Genomic DNA, 19166 nt, shown 5'->3' on the forward strand with positions numbered 1-19166 from the left:
AGTTATTGAAAGCCTTAAATTTAAGAATTATCTCATGGCAGTTACTGCTCAGCTAAGAGTACTTTTAGTGACCCTAACGGAGACAGTTGTGGTATTACAGAAGAAGCACGAGTTTTGAGTCAGAAAGTTTGAGCTTAAATTTAATTCTTCTCCTTCCTACCTTCAGATATTTGAGGAAGTCATGCAGCCTCTTTGAGTTTCATTTTCCTTATCTGAGAAATAGGATTAGTACTCCATAACCCTTGAAAAGTTAGTCTTTTTTTCTCCCCTTCCTTTAAACCCTTACTTCTGTCTTAGAATCAATATTAGGTATTGGTCCTAAGACAGGAGAATTGTAAAAGCTAGGCAATCAGGGTTAAGTGACTTGTCTAGGGTCACACAGCTTGGAAGTATCTGAGGTCACATTGGAAGCCAGATCCTTCCAACTTCAGGCCTGGCACTCTGCTCATTGCGCTACCAGCTGCCCTTTTGAAAGGCTTTTTTGATCGTGAAGAGAGCTGTTGGGTGGAAAAATGCTAATAAAGGACTGGTATTCCAAAATAAAATAAAATCTGGTAAATTCATCAACATGACTATGCTGGATGCTAAGAGGATATCAGTTTGTAGAAAGGCTAATAATTTCCCTCCTACATTAAGTTGTTGAGAGAATTTGAGACTTTAAGGATATGCAGACAGCCCTTTTCTAGCCATTACTCAATTAACGCACTAAATACCTAAAAGGTTCTCTAGTGGGTTGAAATATCAAGGTCTGTCTCTCTTGTCAGGGGACGACTCACGAAGCCATTAGGATTTAAAGGGAAATGAGGGTGGTAATTCAAGAACTACCGTTATCAGTTACCATCAGGGCTTGGGCACTTAGTCAACAAGAGCCCAGTTAATTCCTTCATGTTTTTCAGGTCCTGGGAAGACTTAAAAAAAAAATCACATGCAGCTGTTGCATTCCTCTCTCTTAAATGAATTGTTTTGAACCAGGCTTATGAGAAATGTCTGTGTCTGGCACCAAGCTTTTCCCAGTTCATGGTATAGTTTTCCTTTTTGTAAAATGGCATTTGAAATGTAAAGTGTGCTTCATTCATAGTCATACCGTAGGGTGTAGAACCCTAGGAACGAAGTACAAACCCAGATGAGGCATAGAAGAAGAAGCTCTCATTTGTGATGGAAACCCCTGTTTCCCTTTTAAATCATATACATCTATGAAATGTGCTACCTAAAATATTCTGCTCAAAACTACCGAAGATTTGCTGAAGCGGTCAACAGGCATTTATCAAGTATCCAGTATGTCCCAGGCACTGTGCTAGGCACAAGGGTACAAAGAAAGACAAAAGACCATCCTTATTTTCAAGGAGCTGGCAGTATAATGGGAAAGATAAAATATAAACGTGTCAACAAAATACAGGATAAATTGGAGGTATTTGAAGCATGGAATGAATAAATAAGTGCTATAAGATCCCTTTTTGTATAGATTCTTGGAGATAATTATTTGTTAAGAAAAAATTCTTAAACATATTAAAGGGTATGGGTATATGTGTGGTAGGGGAAGATCATAAACCAGAGAGGAAGTAATATTTTATTTTGCTTTGGAAAGCGGATGTTTAAGAGTCCTTCTGGTTAAGTTACACAAAAGGAAATATTTAAGCTACCTTACACTCACTAACATAGAAATAAAAATGTGAGGCAGAAGAGAAAGGGCAAGAAAAAGTAGCATGATTTTGGGCAAGGTGGGGCTAGGCTTATTGTTTATTACTCACTAGCCATGTGACCTTGGGCAAGTCATTTATTAATCAAAACGGACTTTCTTTGATCTCTTTGGGATACACAAAAAAGGCAAAAAATAAAAATAAAAAAGCAGGAAAATTTTACTTCATTTTGCACCCAGAGTTTATCAGTTCTCTATCTGGAGATAGACAGCAGTTTTTCATTATGAGTCTTTTGTAATTGTCTTGTACTGATCGGAGCAACATAGCCTTTCACAGGTGATCATCATTACAACATTGCTGTCATTATTCCAATGATCTCTTGGTTCTTCTCACTTTACTCAGCAACAGTTCATATATACGTTGCCATAGTTTTTTTTTCTGAAATTCCTCATAATATTCCTATAGCACATCAGTATTCCATCACTATCATTTGCCATACCTTATCCAGACATTCCCCAATTAATGAGCATCCCCTTCCAATTCTTTGCCAATACAAGAAGAGCTGCTATAAATATTTTTTGTATATGTGGGTCCTTTTCCTTTTCCTTTGATCTCTTTGGGGTACAGTCCTAGTAATGGTATTGGTAGGTCAAAGGGCATGCACAATTTTATAGTCCTTTGGGCATAATTCCAAATCGTTTTCCAGAATGATTGGACCAGTTCACAATTCTACACAATTCGATTAGTGTACATATTTTTTCCTCATACTTTTAGCTTTTGTTATTTTTTATTATTTCAGAGGTGGTATCAAAGAGTTATTTTAATCCGCATCTCTCTAATCATTAGTAATTTAGTTCATATGACTATAGATAGCTTTGATTTGGAAAATGGCTCTTATTTTTATAAATCTGGAATGAGGCCTTTTAAAATAAAAAAAATTCTCAATTATGTGTAAAAATAGATTAACATGCATGTTTTTTGGCTGCTTTATTTTTCATATTTTATTATTTTTTCCAATTATATGTAAAACAGTTTTAACATTTGTTTTTAAAAATTTTGAGTTTCAGATCTCTCATTCTTTCCCTGTCCCCTTGAGAAGGCAAGAAATTTGATATCCATTATACATGTGCAGCCATGAAAAACATGTTTCCATAATAAAAAAGAAAACCCAGAAAAATAAAGTTAAAAAAAGTATGCTTCAATCTGCATTCAGATTCCATCAGTTCTTTATTTGGAAGTGCATCGCTTTTTCCGTCCCAAGCCCATCTGAATTGTCTTAGATCATTGTATTGCTGGGAATAGTTAAGCTTTTCACAATTGATCATTGTACAATATTGCTATTATTATGTACAGTATTCTTCTGGTTCTGCTTACTTCACTCTGCGTTAATTCATAAAGGGTTTACCAGGTTTTTCTGAAACTGTTCTGCTTATCATTTCTTGTAGCACTAGAGTGTTCCATTGCAATCATATACTACAACTTGTTCAGCCATTCCCCAGTAGATGAGCCTCCCCTCCATTTCCACTTCTTTTTGCTACCCTCCAAAGAGCTACTACAAATATTTTTGCACATATTGATTCTTTTCCTTTTCCTCTGATATCTTTGGGATACAGACTCAGTGGTATTGCTGAGTCAAAGAGTATGTACCATTTTATAGCCCTGAAGGCATAGTTTGGTTTTGCTCTCCAGAATGGTTGGAATAGTTTATAACTCCTCCAACAGCACATGAAAGTCCCTCTTTTTCCACATTCACTTCAACATTCGTCATTTCTTTTTTTGGTTGTATTAACCAATCTTATAGGTATGGGGTAAGTACCTCAAAGTTGTTTTAATTAGCATATTTTTTCCTATGGCCATAGAAAGCTTCGACTTCTTTTTCTGAAAACTGCCTGTTCTTTTCCCTTGGCCATTCATCATTTGGAGAATGGCTATTATTTTATAAATTTTGCCCCATTCCTTATGAATTTGAGAATGAGATCTTTATTGGAATAAGTTGTAAAAGTTTTTATATTACTTCATTGTTTATGGCACCTTTTGGCAAAATGTAGTTTTCTAGCTGTGTGACCCAGATAAGCAACTTACCTCAATTGCCTAGCTAGCCCATACCACTGTTCTGCCTCAGAACCGATTCTTAGTATCAATTCTAAGACAGAAGGTAAGGGTTTTTAAAAAATGTAGTTTTCCTTATTATTTTTTTAATTAGACTTATTTTTGCTTTTGCTTTGTCTGACACTTATGTCTGCCATTTTTTAAAACTTTAACTGAAGGGTTCTAGTGTTTTATTTTTAACGTATTATTTGTGTCTTTCTGTTTCAAATATGTCTCTCTTAAAACTATAGAGTATTGCTAGATTTTGGTTTCTAATCCATTCTGCTATCTGCTTTCATTTCATGGGTAAGTGCATCACATTCACATTCACATTCACCATGTTTCCAGGCCTGGCTTTCTATCCACTGAGCCATCTTAACTGCCTCTGCATGTTTCTTTTAAGTCATTTTTGTACTTTGGTCTTCTGAATTTGTCTTGATCTTCCCAGACACCACAGTACTTTTTTTTTGTGGTCAAATTATTTTTTGTTGTTGTTATTTGTTTATTTTTACAGCCTATTCCTTGTCTTTGAACTTTTATGAGGAAGCCCTTACTGCTCTTCTGTCTTGAAAGCAATAATTAGTATTGATTCTAAGATAGAATAAGGATTTTTTTAAAAAGAGCTTTGCTTACTTGGGTTGGGGGGAGCCATTTTCTCAGGCTTCAGGGTTTTTTGTTTTGTTTTCAGAACTAGTTCTGAGGGTATACAAGTATTTGATGCTTTATTTGGAGAGAAGTGTGATCCCTGCTCACCTGGCCTTTGTGCTGGTCTTTACCCAGGAAAGTTCTTGCTCCCCTGCAGCTACAAACACTAGAGCTACTCTTGACTTTAGGACTGTAACCAGGTCCCCTGCTCCCTTGTGGTCAGTCTTGGGACTGACCACAGACATTCCTCTTTACCTTGGAATAGTACCTAGAACTAATATGGGCAATAAAGTTACCAATCAGTGTCAGTTGTATCCAGTGCTAGCAAAGGTTCCTCTGTAATTTCTTTCTGACCAGCTGTCTGACCACCTCACCATCTTTGGAATAGGAGAGCTCCCCAAAATGCGGTTGCTTGTGTCTGTTGTGGCCACCTTCAAGGCTGCCACTGTGGCTGGCGCCTTGAGCTCTGGACAGGTCTTCACCCTGGTGTCACAAACCTCTCCTACTGACCTTCTAAGTTTTCTTGAGCCAGAAAAATGCCTCATTCTAATCTTTTGTTGGCTCTGCCACTGCATAACTTGATTTGAGGAGATATCTTAAAGTTGTTCAGAGGGTATGTTGGGACAACTGAGCCAGTTTGCTGCCTGAACTCTGCCATCTTGGCTCCTCCAAGAGGATTGTTTCTTCAAAGTCTTAGTTCTAAATCTCTGAATCGTGTCTCTCTTGGCCAATGGATGGGTGGAGTCCTCCCTGCAACGCTGGGAGATACCATAGTGGTGCCTTGCGGTCACTTCTGGGATCTAGAAGACCTGCCTGTAATCTAGTCTGAGGCTGAAGAAGTCCACCCAGTCGGAGGGATTCAGAAAAGTGACATAACCAGGAGCAGAAAGCTGGATCTGGGAAAGGAAGTAGGTTTCTTTTGCTTTGGAACCAGGGAGAGAGGAGATGGGTAGGAGTGACTGGCATATCCATAGTGTGGCTGAGCAGCTGGCTGGGGAGGAGGCAGCTGGGAGAGTGCCAGCGCGGGTGAGCCCCAACACACTCACAGGGTTAGTCTTGCTGAGAAGTTTGGACAACCGACTTGGGGAGAAGGCTTGGCAAGGGAACAGCCAGCCACATGTGGCTGGTGCCTTTTCTGTGGGCTTCTTATTATTTAATAAATAATTATAAATTAAGATACAGCCTCCAGAGAATTTTAATCTTAACAGTTACTAATTGAATGCTGTAAATTTGTTTCTAAAAAGCATTACTTAGAAATTAATCAGCAAATAAAATCAGTTTCCTTATATAATTAAGAGCAGATATTGAGGATTATACACAAAACCATGAATCTTGATTATGATCAGCTTACTTTTCTTTATAATAAATTCAGTATTACTTTAAAAGCTGTCCTGCTTTTCTGTTTTTCTTTCTGAATTTCCTTCTCTTTGCTTGTATTCATTTTCTTTTCTCTTGTTTTTTGACCATTTCCATATTAAGAAATGGTTTTTGGTCTTATTTTTTTTTTTTTAAACCCTTGTACTTTGATGTATTGTCTCATAGGTGGAAGATTGGTACGGGTGGGCAATGGGGGTCAAGTGACTTGCCCAGGGTCACACAGCTGGGAAGTGGCTGAGGCCGGGTTTGAACCTAGGACCTCCTGTCTCTAGGCCTGGCTCTCACTCCACTGAGCTACCCAGCTGCCCCTGGTCTTATTTTTGAATCAGTTCCTTGGCTATTTGACTGTTAAACAGAAAAACTTGCAAAGATTCTGCCTCCCACCCCCTTGATTTTCCTTTCTTTGGGTTTACTGCTTTGGGTTTGCTTATGCAAAAACTTTTCAAATTTATGTAATAAAAGTTGTCCATTTTATCTTTTGTGATTCTTCCTCTCCTATATTTGGTCATAAATTCTTTCCTTATCTATAGTTGGGGAAAGATATTTCCTTCCCTAAAAGATTATATATCCATTTGGAACATATTGACATGTTTTTTGATGATACTACTTTGTCGTATTGTTTGAGGTTTGGTAATGCCAGGTCATCTTCTTTCTCATTTTTAAAAAATGAGATTTCCTTGAGACTCTTTATGTTTTATTCTTCTAGACAAATCTTGCTACTTTTTTCTATATCTATTATTTTATTGGCAGTCAGATATAACACTAAATTAGTTGGGTAGTTTTGGCATTTATTATATTGATATGGCCTTATGAGTAATTAACATTTCTCCAAAAATTAGGTCTGTCTTCCTTAAAGAACATTTTGTAGATATATTAATATAATTCCTATATGTCTTGATAGATGGACTCTAAAATATTTTAATATGTTATGTAGTTACTTTGAACTGAGTTTCATTTCTTTTTGGATTCTCTCAGTAATACATAGAAAGCTGATTTGTGTGGGTTTATTTTATATCCTATTATTTGACTTAAATTATTGTTTCAGTTAACATTTTGTTGAATCTTTAGAGTCCTTTTAATAGAACACATCTGATCATATTCTTGCAATTTCTTTTTCTTGACTTTTTACTATAGCTAGCATTTCTAGCAATATATCAAATGATAGTTATAACAATGGGTGAGTTTACTTTAAACAGCTTTTTATTGGACATTCTTCTGGATTTCTCCCCTTTATATAATGTTAGCTCTTGGCTTTAGACAGAGCTTATTTACCACTATGTTTAATAGTGTTTTTTTAAAACAGCATTGGATGTTATATTTTGTCAAAAGCTTCAAATTTTGTGATTTAAAAAAGTTGTTAATGTGGTCAGTATGCATAATTTTCTTTATACTTAACCAACCTTGCATTCTACATAGAAAGCCCACCTAATCATTTTTTTTTTTTTATCCTGGGACTCCATTCTAGGAGCATAGGGCCACAACCAGTAGGCAATGGGTCACACAGTCGCTCAGGGTCACCCAGCTGGGAAGTGTCTGAGGCCGGGTTTGAACCTAGGACCTTTCGTCTCTAGGCCTGGCTCTCACTCCACTGAGCTAGCCCAGCTGCCCCTTCTTTAGGTTGCAGTTTCTTTAGCAGATGTAGTTTTTACAGGGTGGGGTTGCTAGCCCCACGCCCAACCCTCCTCCTTTTTCATCCAGGCTAGGGACCTTCCTTGGCCCAGGAGTGGTAAGGGTGGGCAATAGGGGTCAAGTGACTTGCCCAAGGTCACACAGCTGGAAGTGTCCGAGGTCGGACTTGAACCTAGGACCTCCAGTCTCTAGGCCTGGCTCTCCATCCTCTGAGCTACCCAGCTGCCCCTGAGAATCTCAACCTATTCTCAAACACCTAATCGTATTATTTTTTATTGAAGAATTTTGAATTTATATTCATTAGGGATATTGGGCCATGGTTTTCTCTGCTTTTTCTCTTTCTGGTTTATTAATTATCAATATCACATTTGAATCAGTTTGGTAGGATCCCTTCTTTTCCTATTTTTGCATTCAGTGTAATATTAGAATTTTTTATTTTTATGTTTGATAGAATTAACTTGAAAACCATTTAGTCTTGGGCTTTTTTATTTGAGTGTTCAGTATTGCTTTTTCAATTTGTTTTTTCTTTCTACTGTGTTATTTAATAAATATTAAATTAAAAATATTTATTATTATTCATATTGAGTTATTTTCTGTTTCTTATTCTTTTAATCTGGGTATTTTTTATTTTTATAAGTATTCTTTTTTTTTTTTTTGTTATCCATTTTGTTGTCCTATAATTGGACAAAAAGCTCTTTTTATTGTCATGCAAACAGTGATGCTCAGCATTGCTCCATGGTAAGCAGTCTCCTCTTCCAAACTGATATTACCTCTTGCACATTTACATCATTGTTTTTTAGAGGATCTGAAGCTTCTGCTTCATTCTGAGAGGGCTTACTTTTATCTTCAGGAAAAAATCTCATATCTCTTACAGAGTTGAAAGGCTTTATATCAGTGATTTAGAGTAATAGAGCCATTGCTGGATGTTAAAGGTAGAAAAGTCTCTTAAGATTCATTATATATTCATAGAATTTCACAGTTGGAAGGGACCTCAGAGGACCTTTAGCATGGAGTGCAGTGAAATAAATTTCTGTTTGGGAGCACAGCATCTAAAAACTCCGGAGGATTGGAACAAACATGTAACATTCGAGATATAATTTCATAGCATGAGAGGGTTTGTATTAGAAAGTGTAGTTAGAGAAGACATTGGAACTTGAAACAACAAAAAAAGTAATACTAGATATTTCTATAGAGCTATATGGGATTTCAAAAGAGCTTTTTATGTGCTATTCATTTTTGTGGTATTCCATTTTGTAAAAGGTTAGGTTGTAGAGGAGTCATCAATGGTTGACTAAGATGCAGCCTTAATAAATGAGCAGTCAAAAACTATCCTTTTAGGTTAGAGGATAACTGATTAAAAACGACTTCCATTTTCTTTATTAGAATCTTAGATTAAAAATTTAAAAAGAATTCAGCCGTTAAAGTAAGATTTGTTATTTTTCAAATTCAAGTATCTTAAAGATATTTTGTAGGCTTAAAAAATCTTACTTGGAACTATTTCCTGTCTATCATGAAAGACAAAAGAGGCTATGATATATCATATTTGAGTTAAAAGATTTTTTTTCCCTCACTTCACAAAAGGCTGCTGGTGATTTAATACACTGTACTCTTCCTGAATCCATAATAAATCATTGTCCAGATCGAACCAGTTCCTGACAGGATCTGAGGAACATTTTTTTCATATTTTTTTCATGTTCATACTCTCTAGATAAATGTTTCTTTAGGTGGAAACAGAGGAAAGAATAATTCTAGACTAGGAATTTTAATTTCTGGTCTAGGGTTCATGGACAGACTTCATGAAATTAATGACCTTGGGGTGAAGGGGAAAATAGGTTTTTATTTTTACTAACATCTAACTGAAATTTAGTTTTTCTAGAAGTGTTGAATGTAGGCAGCAAACATTCTGAGCAGTGATCCATAGGCTTTCCCAAACTCCATCAGATCTTATAACACAAAAAAAGTTTAAGAACCCAGGAACTAGATAATGGCAAGGATCAGAGATTAAGGGAATAAGGAGGTTAAAAATTTCAAGATCTTTTATCTGACCATAATTTTTTGACTTCCATCCTCCCTCTGCCTTCCTTTACCAAACTCTACTCTTTCTTCTCTGTGTTCCAGTACATCATCCTGTCAGTTCTCTTTCAGGTCATCTCCCCTATAATAGCCTATTTGTGTTCCTTTTCCCATCCTGACACCTTGGTGAATGAGTTCAATGCTATGCTATCCTCTTCTGTTGAATTCTAGGACCCCTTAGCATATCACCAGTTATGTCCTGTAAGCCTCAGCCTTGGATGATTCTTGACATCTTCTGCCTTCATTCCTACTCACAAGCTGCTGCATAAGGTAGAGAAAAAGTTGATAAGGGAGGCATAAAAAGATTGCCTCAAAACTGCTGGGAAAATTGGAAAACAATATGGGAGAGATTAGGTTTAGATCAACATCTCACACTGTACACCAAGATAAATTCAGAATGGGTGAAAGAATATAAAGAAGGAAACTATAAGTAAATTAGGTGAACACAGAATAGTATACTTGTCAGATCTCTGGGAAAGGAAAGATTTTAAAACCAAACAAGAGTTAGAGAAAATTACAAAATGTAAAATAAATAATTTTGATTATATTAAATTAAAAAGCTTTTGTACAAACAAAAATAATGTAGTCAAAATCATAAGGGAAACAACAAATTGGGAAAAAATCTTTATAACAAAAAATTCTAACAGAGGTCTAATTACTCAAATATACAAGGAGCTAAGTCAATTGTATAAAAAATCAAGCCATTCCCCAATTGATAAATGGGCAAGAGACATGAATAGACAATTTTCAGATAAAGAAATCAAAAGTATCAATAAGCACATGAGAAAGTGTTCTAAATCTCTAATAATTAGAGAAATGCAAATCAAAACAACTCTGAGGTATCACCTCACACCTAGCAGATTGGCTAAAATGATAGAAGGGGAAAGTAATGAATGTTGGAGGGGATGTGGCAAAATTGGGACGTTAATGCACTGCTGGTGGAGTTGTGAACTGATCCAACCATTCTGGAGGGCAATTTGGAACTATGCCCAAAGAGCAGTAAAAGAATGCCTGCCCTTTGATCCAGCCATACCATTGCTGGGATTGTACCCCAAAGAGATCATAGATAAACAGACTTGTACAAAAATATTTATAGCAGCGTTCTTTGTGGTGGCAAAAAACTGGAAAGCAAGGGTATATCCTTCAATTGGGGAATGGCTGAACAAATTGTGGTATATGTTGGTGATGGAATACTATTGTGCTCAAAGGAATAATAAACTGGAGGAATTCCATGTGAACTGGAAAGACCTCCAGGAAGTGATGCAGAGTGAAAGGAGCAGAGCCAGAAGAACATTGTACACAGAGACTGATATACTGTGGTAAAATCGAATGTAATGGACGTCTGTACTAGCAGCAATGCAATGACCCAGGACAATTCTGAGGGATTTATGGAAAAGAGCACTACCCACATTCAGAGGAAGAACTACAGGAGTGGAAACACAGAAGAAAAACAACTGTGTGGACACTTGGGTTGATGAGAACATGATTGGGGATGTAGACCTGAAAAGACCACGCCCATGTAACTATCAATAATGTGTAAATAAGTCTTGACTGACCACACCAGTGGAAATGCGAATTAGCTACGGTGGGGGGAGGGGTTCAGTTGGGGGTTGGGGTGGGTGAAGGGTAAAGTAAAAACATGACTTATGTAAACATGGAAATTTTTTCTAAAAATAAAAAATTATTAAAAAAAAAAAAAAGATTGCCTCATAGCAGTAACAGAAGGCGTATAACATAGATTTGTAGTGGACCCGATCTGAACTCCCTTCTGTACTCTGATATTGCCACCACCCTGGCATGGGGTCTCATCATTTCGTGCCTGGACTATTGTAATAGCTTGCAGGTGGATCTGTTAGCCTCAAGTTTTTCCCCACTCTTAATAGATCCCCCATTTGGCCACCAAAGTGATTTGATCATTCCACCCTGTCCCCCTCACCCCAATAAACTTCAGTGACTCCCTGTTGACTCCAGGCAAACACCACTTGTATTTGGCCTTCACAGCCCTTTATAACCTTGCCCTCTGTCTTTCAGGTCTTCTTACATCTTGAATCTCTCCAGATGTTCTTTGATCTAGTGGCACTAGCCCCCTTGCTGTTTAATAAGCAAAACATTTCATTTAATGCCTTTAGGCATGTTAAATGGTTGTCTCCTATACTCTTCCTTCTCATATTTGTCTACTGGCATCCCTAGCTTCCTTCATATATCAGCTAAAATCTTGCCTTCTGGAATTTAATAAATCTTAAAGAAAAATAAGAGGGGAATAGAAAGGGAGGATGATGGGAAGGGAAGTAAATCAACGGTGGGAATAGGGGAACTGATTAAAAGCAAAACACTGGTATAGAAGGAAATAGTGAAAAAAGGGCAGCACTAGGGGGAGGAAATCAAAATGATGGGGAATGCACAGGTGTTAATCATAACTCTGAATGTGAAAGGGATGAACTCACCCATAAAATGGAAGCCAATAGTAGAGTGGATTAGAAACCAAAATCCTACCATATGTTGTCTACAAGAAACACACATGAGACAGGCAGACACACACAGGATAAAGGTAAGAGGCTGGAGCAAAATTTATTGGGCATCCATTGAGAAAAAGAAGGCAGGATTCACAATCATATCTGACAAAGCCAAAGTAAAAATAGATCTGATCAAAAGAGATAGGGAAGGTAATTATATCCTGATAAAAGACAGTATAGACAATGAAGAAATAGCAGTAAAATCTTACCTTCTACAGAAATCCTTTATAATTCCTTTTAGTTCTTGTGCCTTTACTTCATTACTTATTTTCCATTTGTCATATATGTGTATATATGTATATATATGTGTGTGTGGTTATTCTTTGTACTTATTTGTTTGTTGTCTGTCTCCCTGATTAGATGCTGAGCTCCTTGAGAGCCTAGACTGTTTCCTTCCTCTTTTTGTATTGGCAGCATTTATCACAGCTTCTGGCACAAAGCAGGCCCTTATTAAATGTTTGTTGACTAACTGATGTCTTTTCACTAATTTGACAGGACCTCTTCCAACATTCATCACTTTCCTTATAAGTTATCTTTGCTAATCAATGTATGTAAGTTGGAACCTCAGAGTTTCTCTAAGTTTTATTTCTTGAATTATTAGTGTTTATGAGAATTTTCTTATAGTATTGTTGATAACATTTTTATCTGTTGGCCGTTTCTCTATTGGAGAATGGTACTCAGTCTTATAAATTTAAGTCATTTCCTCATGTATCTTGGGAATGAGATCTTTATCAGAGAGACTTACTGCTGAGTTATCTTTTTCTCCCAATTATGTGTTCCTTTTCTAATGTTAATTATGTTTATTTTGTTTTCACAAAACATTTTACATTTAATGTAATCAAAATTGTTCATTTCCTTTTCTCTGATATTCTTTTTCTTATTTAGTCATGAAATTTTCTTTGATCCATAGTTATGAAAGTGAATTTCTTCCTCCTAAAGTTGTTTATCATGCGACCTTCTATAGCTAAGTCCTGTATCCATTTGGCATATGGTGTGAGATGTTGGTCTAAACTTTATTTCTGTCTGTCTGCTTTCCAATTTTACCAGTAATTTTTGTTAAATAGTGAGTCCTTACCATAGCAGGTAGGGTATTTGGGTTTATCAATCACTATGCTACTAGGTTCTTTTGCTTCTGTGTGTTTTGTTCCATTAATTGACTTTGTTATTTTAACCACTATAATAATTTTGAAGGTTACTGCCTCATAGTATAACTTGAAGTGTTGTGCTAAAGGTCCTTTTCCTTTCCATCTTTTTCTAAAATTTCCCTTGAGATTCATGACCATTCGTTTTTCAAGTTAAATTTCTTTTTCCTCCCCTAATCTTTTGATAGTTCGATTGGTTTTGCACTGAATAAGTAAAATAATTTATGTAGGATTGTCACTTTTGTTATATTGACTCAGCCCACCTGTGAGCCATTAATGGTTCTTCAATTATTTAGGTCTATTTTATTTTTTAAATAATGGCTTTGAGACACTTCCCATCTGTTTGACCCTGGGCAAGTCACTTAACTCCCATTGCCTACCCTTACCACTCTTTTGTCTTGGAGCAAATACACAGTATTGACTCCAAGATGGAAGGTAAGGGTTTAAAAAAAAAGCCAAAAAATAAAAATAATGGCTTTGTAGTTGTATGCATATCATGCCTATGTGTATCTTAGTACACTTAATTATACTTAGTATCTTAATAGTATAAGACATCAGTTTATATTGATAGTGGGAATTGCCTCACCTGGGAGTTTCCTTTATCAATGGTCCAATTCCTATCCTATTTTGTTGAAATAGTTATTTCACTTGATTTTTAGTTAACTATCTAGTGTTATCTGAGTTATTATGTCAGCTAAAAAAAACAACAACAGGGAATTTTGCTTATGATTGTACTGTCATTTTGTTTTTCTTGCCTTACTGGTAAAACTAACATTTCTAGCATTATATTAAATAATAGTGGAGATAATGGAATTCTTTAGTGGAATTCCTTACTTTATCTCTGACCTGAATTGAAAGACCTCTCTCTTGTTTATTCACATTGTATAGCATCTTAGCTCTGAGTTTTAGGTAGATAGCATGTTAAGGAAAGGTCTCTATATGACCATGTATTCTAGTATTTTAAAATGTAAATGGATATTATAGCTTATCAAAACCTTTTTATATCTATTGATACAATGTAATTTTTATTTTTGTTATTGGTATAGTATATTATAGTGATAATTTTCCTATTATAAAACCAACTCTGTATTCTTGGGAAAATATCTAACCTGATCCTGATGTATAAGTTTGAGATATAGCTACAGCTTCTCTGTTGGAAGATATGTAGGGAAATACGCACCTCTGGTCCGAGAGCTTGTTTAGCCCTTTTCAGGGCTACTCGTCCACCTTTGGTGTCTACCTGCTACCCAACTCTTAACCTATAGCTCCAAGAAGCTGTAGCATTCATAGCAGTCACACTCTGGTAAAATTGACTCAGCAGATAGGCTCAATCAGATTGAGGGCAACAGACAAGTCTCAGACCTATAACTTAGGGTGATGTCTCTCCCAAGTATGTGAAGACTTCCCTAAGCAGAATGGGCAGATGAGAACAATCCGTTCCAGTGCCCATCAGGGTGACTGAAGTAAGCGCTGTGGAGTGCCTAGAGCTTGGTCAGATGTCAAAGATGCCAAGGCCATCCGCTGCATCCGGTGCCATTGCCAATCATCCTGACTTTTGTCTTGTCCCTGGACTTGGATGGTTCTGGGAGAGACAGTGAGGCTTATGACTTTGTGTAACTGCCTCACTTAAATCCAACTCCTGTGCAAATCATCACTCAGTAATGTCATTGGCCCTCTGAAAATGAAGGTTGAATGATAACAATAATAGTTTTGAAACTGACTGAGACTGAGAATCTATCTTTAAACCAAGAAGTCTCTGCCAAACTCCAAATAGATCTTCACAATTGATATTTATCAAATGATAGTTTCCTTTTTCAAATGAGCTATGGATGTTTACTATTTTAGATAAAGATCCCAGAAAGTTTGTGTGTGGGTGTGTGTGTGGGTGTGTGTGTGTGTGGGTGTGAGAGAGAGAGAGAGAGAGAGAGAGAGACTCTGACTTTTATTATGATTCACTGAAACATAGAATCTTAGAATTGACCTTAGAATGGATTTTTGTCCATTAAAAAAATCATTTTCAGAAGTTACTTGCATGTTTTATGTATCCTGCTCTAATGCGCAGAATTGTATTTAGTAGTACTTTAAAGCTATAAAACTTCTAGGGTTTTATTTGTGCATGAAATAGTATTAATACAACTCACAGTGGTAAAAGGTATACTGGAGTTTGAAGTGAATATAGGGGGAAATATTATTAAAATTTGTTTCTGAAGGTGAAGTTTAGAAGCAGCTAATCTATCCTATCCTTGAAGGTTTTCCTTGAAATTGGAAATTTTAGGTCATAGGGTGGAAAAGTGTTGTGTTTCATTAAATGAATAAAAATTATACAAAATCTTACTGTATAGTAACATTTTATGACACAAATGAAAGCTATCCGTTTATGATTATATTTGTCATTGGACTGAGATTTTCTGTTAAGAATTTTTTTTGTTTGGACTTCTTAATGGTTTCCCTTTCAACAAAAATGTTTTCTTCTTTTAAAACAAAACATGTCATTATGTAGGCTTGTCAGTGGTTTGCTGTTTGGGAGCTAGTATTTATAGCATGGAGCCATTTCAGAGGAAGCTACTCAAGTCACTTGCTTTTTTCTAAAACTATAAGACAAAGAATATCTTTGACTGACTTAAATAAGGCTTCTGATAGAGAAACAAAAAAAATAATGATCTCTCTGTGTTTATAAATGTTTCATATATTCAGCTGCTAGATGGACCAAATAATTGGAACACTAGGCTGATGGGAGGACTGAGGAAATTGAATTTTTCCTTTTAAACTGAAATAAATATAGTGAATTTACTTAGGAGCAAGTTCAAGTGAAAACTTATGTTTCTCATTTCATGCTCATTGAGCACTTACTATACTGCCCTTTTGTTTAAGTCATATAGAAATTGGGCATACTTTTCTTCTTTTAAACATTACCAAGGAGAGAATTAGGATGATGTCCATTTGAAATATAAATTCTGTTGTAAAATCCGAGACCACGAGTAGAGTGGACCATCTGAGTTTTGCCCCAGGGCAGAACATTTAGAACATGTGTGGTTAGAGCATACTAACTTTCCTGCTTTCCTAGATGCCAAAGTCCCTTCAGTCTGATCCATGAATAACCCCATTCTATCTTATTCTAATCTTCTGTCTGTGATGAGGTAAATTACATTTGTCTCGTAATCGTAGAGGAGTTCTGGTGGCTAGAGTTTCTCTATTTATTAACATAAAAACTTTCCATTTCTTTCTATGCAAATTTTAATTTGCTGCAGTATTCCACAGCTCATCATATTCAAATGGGCACCTCAGATTTGTTCCCTAGAAAAACAAACTGTCCATAGTCTTTCAAGTATTGAAAACAAAAAACAAACCAAAAAAGAACTAAGCAAAAGCAACTGACACAGAAACTGATAGCAAAAGTACCACCGTTGCAAAACTGTAGTCCTGAGTCTTTATTAAGAGGAAGATGTGTGTAATGATCTGAGATTGATCATTAAAATTAACCAGTTACCTTGTATTTTAGTTCCATTTTTATTTGTATTATTATAATCATTAGGAATTTTGTTCCCTATGTTTTGCTTATTTTACTCAGTATCAGTTCATACAAGACTTCCTGTGGTTCTCCAAGTACCTCATTATTCTCTTAAGGTTCAATAGTATTTTTGAAGTTTTTTAAAAATGTAACTTCTTCTAAGAAAGAAATACAAAAAGTTCCTAACAACTTACTACTAATAAGTTTTTCAAATTGCTTTCCTATAGGAATTAAACAGTTAATCAACATTAAGTCCATATTAAGAGCCAGCTATGTTCCATGCACTCTGTAAGTGCCAAGGATTCAAAGACAAAAGTGATTAGTTCTTGACTTCAAGAAGAGCTCTTAAAAGTGATGTAAGCAAGAAAGAACAGTAGCAAAGACAAATATCTTTGTAACAATATTCTCTGTAGCCAGGCCTATAAATTTGGAAAACATAAATAAATATATGTATAAATATAAAATTTGGAAAAGACATATACGAATGTAATAATTATCAAATATACATAAATTTATCTTTTGAGGCATAAAGCATAATGAGGCATAGGAAAATTTTTTCTCAGAAATGGGATATATCATACATTAAGTGTGATGGACATCATTGTATATTTTTTTCTCATTTTTATTCCTCATTGTTTCTATCTTTCACCAATATAGTCAGAATTCTTGTAATATATCTTAAGTGAGTACTCACATTTATATGGTTTACTGAGTGCTTTCCTTAAAGTGGCTGTGAGATTGATAGTACAAGCCTGACAACCTCTCATCATGGAGATTATAAGTGTCAAAGATTTCAAATCGAATTCTGCCTCAGAATTTAGGCTGCTTCTTTTTTTTTTTTTTTTTAACTTAAATACTACAGAAGTATAGTGGAAATTTGTAGAGAAAGGAGAAAGGAAGTTGGCTATCATATCCATGTTTTTCTGTTTGCACTGCTTCTCATTGTCGTTTCAGAATTCTTTATTAGCATGTGCTACATGAATCCTAAGTTTCCTTTTTTTTAAAAATTTGTAAATGAAGTACACTATGTATTTTATTCAATAATATTTTTCTCTGTTGTGTTCCTTCCTCAGCTCATTGTAAAGAGTTTATGGATTAATTGAATAAGTATCTGCAAGATCCACAGAGTCCTGGCAAAGATTAGTATTGGAGTCCTTTTTTGGAATGTAAGTAGTCACCATTCTGAAATCAGTTTCATTCTTGGAATCTTTTAAGTGTAGTCATATTTTTGGTTGCTTTGAATACCATTTACATCTTTAAGATATAGGATGTTATGCTACATTTTCTACTCCAGATGTAGATTGATTCTGGTATTGGATAACTCCCCCTCTGCTACCCTCGGATATATGCATTTTAATTTGGACCTTCTTATTATACATACTTAATAATAACAGTAACTTTTTATGTACAGCCTAAGTCTCTGGGAATTTAATTTATAAAATAACTTTTCCCCCCTCTCCACTTTTTCTTCTTGTTTTTTTTTTTTTAAATCTTATTCTGTATTATGGCTATTTAACACTTATTAAAAGCTTATACTTTGGGGAATCTTTTAGCTGGAAAGAAATAGAGTCATTAATTGTCTCAAAAGTACAGAATATTCTAAGCATATTAAATATATACTCTACTCAAAGAATTTAACTGTATGTGTATTACAAGCCATTTCAGCACTTGAAAATATTTGTTCTTTTGGCCATATAAATCTTTATTGAATGTCTACTATGTGAAATGAGTACTTTAGTACTATAATAAAAAAAAAGACATAATTTTCTCCCTCAAGGAATTTTACAACTCAGGAGAAGGAATAGGCATGCAAACAAATGTCTATAATACAAAGTAGAATATGACAAATTCTTTGAGCAAACAAACAACATGCTACAGACATCTTGTTAGGAATCAAAGGGGTCTTTAAAAAAAAATCTTTCTGCCTTAGAATCAATACTGTGTATTTGTTCCAAGGCAGAATAGTGAAAAGGGCTAAGCAGTGGGGGTTAAGTTACTTGCCCAGGATCACACAGTGTCTGAGATCAGATTTACACCCAGGCCCTCCCATCTCTAGATCTGGTTCTTAATCCACTGAGCTATCTCACTGCCCTTGGAAGGAGCCTTCTTGCAGTTTCTGGCATTTTAGCCAACTTAATATGTATGAAGTTCAAAAATTGTGTTTGTTGCTCCTATATTTAACAGATACCCTGAATATTAACATTAGACCATGATGAATTTATTTCCAAAACAATATTTGGAATTCATGAGCTACAGTATGGCACATTGGCTAGAGAGCTGGCCTTGGAATAAAAAATATGGGTCAAATGACTGAACAAATTGTGGTATATGATGGTGATGGAATACTATTGTGCTTTAAGGAATGATGAACAGGATGACTTCAGAAAGAGCTAGAAAGACCTTTGAACTGATGCAGAATGAAATAAGCAGAACCAGGAGAACATTGTACACAGTAACAGCAATACCATGGAATGATCAACAGTAACAGACTTTGCTACTAATAGCAATTCAATGATCTAGAACAATTCTGAGGGGCTTATGGAAAAAGAATGCT

General features: G+C 35.5%; 1 protein-coding gene across 1 annotated transcript in view; it reads left to right on the top strand.

The window, feature by feature from the left end:
• Positions 1-19166, top strand: part of PPFIBP1 (PPFIA binding protein 1) — a 211895-nt gene that overhangs the window by 53124 nt on the left and 139605 nt on the right. The window contains exon 2 of the mRNA XM_044678659.1: positions 17686-17778. The gene's annotated coding sequence lies outside the window, so the exon portion shown is untranslated. The remainder of the gene's footprint in view (positions 1-17685; positions 17779-19166) is intronic.

The sequence above is a fragment of the Gracilinanus agilis genome, chromosome 5 (assembly GCF_016433145.1).
Source record: "Gracilinanus agilis isolate LMUSP501 chromosome 5, AgileGrace, whole genome shotgun sequence".
Lineage (NCBI taxonomy): Eukaryota > Metazoa > Chordata > Mammalia > Didelphimorphia > Didelphidae > Gracilinanus > Gracilinanus agilis.